This window comes from Struthio camelus, chromosome 13, assembly GCF_040807025.1.
Source record: "Struthio camelus isolate bStrCam1 chromosome 13, bStrCam1.hap1, whole genome shotgun sequence".
Classification (NCBI taxonomy): domain Eukaryota; kingdom Metazoa; phylum Chordata; class Aves; order Struthioniformes; family Struthionidae; genus Struthio; species Struthio camelus.
In genome coordinates this window covers 24,885,819-24,890,641 of record NC_090954.1, presented here as the reverse complement: position 1 = coordinate 24,890,641, position 4,823 = coordinate 24,885,819, and the positions used below count along the sequence as shown (strand labels likewise).

Here is a 4,823-nt window from a genome sequence, read left to right as displayed (position 1 = left end):
AAAGGTTTTCTGCATGGCCAGATAACCACTTAAATCTCAACTAGAAAAGCTAGCCTGCTGTTTTCTAGGAGAGAATTTCAAAGCAGCAAATCCTGTGAAGGTTTTTGTTTCATTGTTTTCAGCAATGTTTACGTTGTTGAAACCAAAGAACTTAAACCCGTAGTTCATCCTACTGTGGGTTGAGTTTTGCTGACCCAGGATGCATACAGCTAATCGTTAAATCTACAGATAGCACTCCCATCAAGGAAACAGCTGGTCTTTCAAGCAACAAATGACAAGTGACTTCCACTAGATAAACCTGGCCTGCTTAGAAACCACTCAAGCTGGCATGTACAGAGAACAAACAGACAACAGCCTCCCCAAACCCGCCTTTTTAAACCAGAAGACTGGTTTTAGGGAGTCTGCTCCCCTTTTTTATTACAGCAGACACTAAGCCTTCAAGCCTGACAAGGCATTGTTTATATTTGGAATCCACGTACGTTTGGCATTTTATCCATTCTTAAGAAACTTCTTTTTTTCTACTCCTAGACAAGCTCAGTCCTGACAGACGTTTTGCAAGCGCACAAATGTATTGATTCCTCAGGTCTCTTCTCCTGCAAACAGGTGAGTCAGCATTTGTAGTTCTAACACAGCCTCCATTGCCTTGGATGTCACACTTTGAATCTGTCACCAGACTTCCGGATAAAGCAATGGAAGAATGACCATTTCTCTTCTAAAAGCTGAAATTTGGTCAAAGAGACCACCCACACCATCAAAGTGTACCTCAAGATGAATTCCACACAAGCCATGTGTCAAAGAAAGGTAAAGAAACTCCATCATTGTCTCCATACGTTTTCTGCTATGGGGGCTTTCTTTCTGAATAACCTACTGTAAAGCAGGGGCACCGTGGGATTTTACATTAGAATCTTTGGAGTTTGCTCCTAACCCCTCCAAAGAAATCTAACTGCGCTTGAAGAATCCGTTCTAAAAGAGAGCCCGCTTAAAGCCATCAGTGCCAACAGATTAAATGTTATGTCAGTGGATTAAACACTGCCCCCATTTAGATTCCATAGGAGAGCAGGGAGGGGAACCCTTCACAGTCAGGCAGCTGCTCCTCGTCTTCAGTAATTTCCTCCCTCCCCTGTTCTCTAATGACACTCACCTTCTGGAAGCTCTGTTAGGGCTCTGCTTCCTATGCCTCTGAAAATGTTCCTCATCATTAGAGGAGGAGGATGGGGAAGTACTGTTGTAGAGTTCATCTTTCCATCTGAAAGCATTGGAAAGGCAACAACAAAAACAAGGTTAAGAACACACTAAGTCCTGCCAAGACTCAAGGGAGCGCTCTCAGAATGTCCTGTGAGAGCTATGAATTTTCCAGTCCGTTTTATTCCTCAGGCATGTGATTTCAAAAAGCATTACGAGTTTTCCCTTGTGAGAGCAAAATTCAGTCTTTCTTGGGAAGGGGAAATGTTGAACTATGACTTCTCTGTGTCTCTGCCTTGGTTTTCCTCACAGTTTGCCTCTTTGCCACAGGTAGAGCAGGCAGTGGTGCATGGAGCTTGGAAAGCAGATGCAGATCTATTCAAAGGCAGCACCAGCTGGGTCTAGCAGCCTGCCAGTGGAAAGGCGTGCCTGGACATAAGTTCTCAGTCTTCTTTAACGTCATGGCAGGCTACAAAATAGATGGCGTAAAAAACCAAGTGACAATAGAGATTATCTGATGCCATACATAACGCTGAAGTACTGACCGAGCTGCATACCCAGTTCTGCCTGTAAGCTAACAGTTGGTTCCAGCTTCTTTATTGACCCTAAGGACAGATGAGCTGCTCTGAATTTGCCATAGAAACAAGAACTGAGTTCCACCTCTGAGTCAAATGAAAAAGTTTTCATGAACCCTTTCTGAATCGTGGTGAACCCTTTCTGAATCGTGGGACGGAAGAGACTAAGAACACTGGAAAACTTCTACACAGACTCTTCTGCTAAGTCTAACTAAATTACCTCCCTGGTTTCCGAAATCCTTGGCTATCCTTGACGATTAAATAGTCTGATGAAGATTTTGAGAAGCGGCTTGTGGCTTCAAGTGCAGAACAAAAGGATTTCAGGTACAGAATCTCAGCCAACACTTCCTGAATCATGTCATGCCTGACCTCAGGCGTTGCATTTTTTGAAATCACTAGCTCTTGGAAGGTATTCTGTCTCCCAAGAAAAAGATCTTGCTTCCTTTGTACCTTCACACTGTCACAGTTACCATACTACAATGATTCTGTAATTACCACCCATGTGAAAATCCTTTAAAGCATTTTGGGGTGTTGTGACTGACACTACGACTGATAAAGAAGAACGATCGTTAGCCATACGCTTACCGATTAGGTCTTTTGCAGCAAAGGCTTCATGACTGGGCACTTCTCAATGTGCACGTTTGTGTGACTGGAGAAGACCAGCCTGCACACAATATCTTACTTTGTCTGAAAGCAAAGAATTCAGAAGAGTGTTACAAGCGCCTTCAAGATAAATCAGGTTAGCCGTGAGGCAGAACATGCGAGGTGTTTCACCCATCTCTTTTTGGACCACAGGGACGTTTCAAGTGTCTTTTATCAATGCACAAGTCAAGTGGACTACACACAGGCCTGCTTTTTCAGGAGGACTAAAAGTCACCCCAGAGAGAGCGAGGAAGCTGGTTTGGGTACTGTTCTTTGAGGGATACCCAGGCCATTGTTTTAACTCTGTGTGGAGAGCTTTAACTGAAAGCCGGGAAGTTTGATGTGGAAACAGTAAAACTCGGTCGGTAACTCTTTGGTAAAAGTAGTGCAGTGAAATGGAAACGGTATTACCCAGCGCAGACTCCGAGTAGGAAAAGAAGCTGAATTATAGAGAGTAGGCCTGTGGAAGTCACACTCTAGCAGTTAGCATTACATCTGCAGTAGACCTCTGATACCCTTTAGACACAGACCAGTGTATCTAAAAAAAGGAAAACAGCAAGGAGTAGGCCAAGTGACAAAGAAATACAGCGTGTGCAGAGACCTGCATCTAGCAAAACCAGGGAACTTGACTTGCAGAATGACAGCAAGAAATTTAAAGAAAAGTAGCGTGGGTGTTCATATGCTTTTCCTTCCTGAAATTATATCCTGCTTGTACACAAGAAATCAGCCCTTCACAGGAATTGCGCATGTAACCTACTTTCCAAGGGAGCTTGACAGCATTCAACAGTTTTCCTTGGTCTAAGCTCTTAGGGCATTCAAGAATCTTTGCCATTTTCTGCTTCTCAGTCTTAGCTTTCTTCTGATGACGCGATAATTACACTACGCGGACCAACATGCAACTGTTTAAATACTATTGGAAAGTATATCAAATCCAAAATGCACCATACAGGCACCTATGGGTTTTACTCTTGTCATCATGCCAAGGACACGCTAGACCTGACAACCTGCAAAACCTCAAGAACAATATGGGCAAGACGCATTCCAGCAACTAGAAATCAGCACGGAGGAGCACGCATAGTGATTTGTCACTAGCCTCAGTGATAACAACGGACAAAACACCTTCCCCTTGCTTAGACAAGATTCAACTGCTGGGAAAGCAGTTATTTCTTGAAGTTATTCCTTGATATTCTGAGAAAATGTGTCCAGGAATTTTTTTCTTACTCTAGCGTGGTAATAAGTCTGGTAATCGAGTTACAAGGCTGAGCTCTGCCCCAGATGACATGAGCAACAACAGGCAAGTTCCCAACTGGAACATTCCCCAATGAGAAAAAACATACCCAATGCATGCAGGACAAGTTTATGCCATTAGCTTCTGTAAAGTACCTGGAAAGTCTTCCACCAAGATGTTTACATTCAGATTACCTCCTGACAATTCTTGCTGGGCTCCTCAAAACCCATGTCAGGCTACTGCTATAGTGAGAGCAGGGCTTATCATTCAGAGTAGGACTATCCATTGCCTTGTATGCCCACCTGCCAACAGCCAGCTGTTGCCTTTTCTGTTCTGCTAGGTTGTAAGCATTTGGGAAAGGCACTGATTTCTTCTGCTGACTCTCTGTCCTGAGCTTACGAGCAGGGCCCTGGAGTCCATGACTGTGGTCTGTAAGCTCTGTGGCGATAGACAAATGTGAAGAGAGAAAAATATCCAGCAGTTCAGCTCGTTTCCACTGTTTAAGGTATGGCTTTGGGTCAGAAGCCAGTATAAGAAAATTGAAAGCCAGAACTAACCTACACTGCCCTCTTCATTGTTCGCAATTTCACAATGTCACCCCCAGATTTTTCAGTTTCTTTCTCGTTCTTTCCTCCTCGGGTTTTCCTAATTAAAAGAGACAAGAAGGATCAGGCACAAACATGCAGCAAATCTGACAGGTGCACTCCCTGGACCACTTTGCAGACCCTCTTGCTGGGGGTAACTGCCTGCAGGTGTAGGGGATGCATTATGGGATTCCAGGAAGAACATCCTAAAATGGAGTGAGCCTTAATGGGGGATGTTTTGGAGGAGGCCCAAAGGCTGTGAAAGGGAGGGATCAAGCTGGTTTGGGGAGGAACCAATGTGGAGAAGCAGAGGGGGAAAAGGGATACAAGGGGCAGAGAGCTTCTGACCAGGTGCCTGGTCAGCAAGCTTCTCTAGCCATGCCCTGGGCCTGATAACTGCAGCCTGTCCTGTCTTCTTCTTAAATCCCTTTTCCAACTCTTCTCCAGGGTGAGGAAACTCTCTATGCTGCGCGCATGTGTGTCTATGGAGGTCCAAGTGGCGGCCACTGGTGAAGGGGCCAGCGGTCACTGGGGCATGTGAGCTGAGGGTGCTCGCAACTGGAGAGAGCGAGTGTGTGCATTTGGTGTGCGTGTGTATGTCAGTGTGTGGCA

At 44.9% G+C, this 4,823-nt stretch overlaps 1 long non-coding RNA gene across 1 annotated transcript; it reads right to left on the bottom strand.

Annotated features, from left to right (window-relative positions):
- Positions 1 to 1,142: 1,142 nt before the first annotated feature.
- Positions 1,143 to 4,068, bottom strand: LOC138069126 (uncharacterized). The gene is made up of 3 exons (XR_011143933.1): positions 3,930 to 4,068; positions 2,343 to 2,444; positions 1,143 to 1,246 (listed from the first exon to the last, which is right to left on the bottom strand). It is a non-coding gene; the product is annotated as an uncharacterized lncRNA (long non-coding RNA).
- Between the last annotated feature and the right edge of the window lie 755 nt (positions 4,069 to 4,823).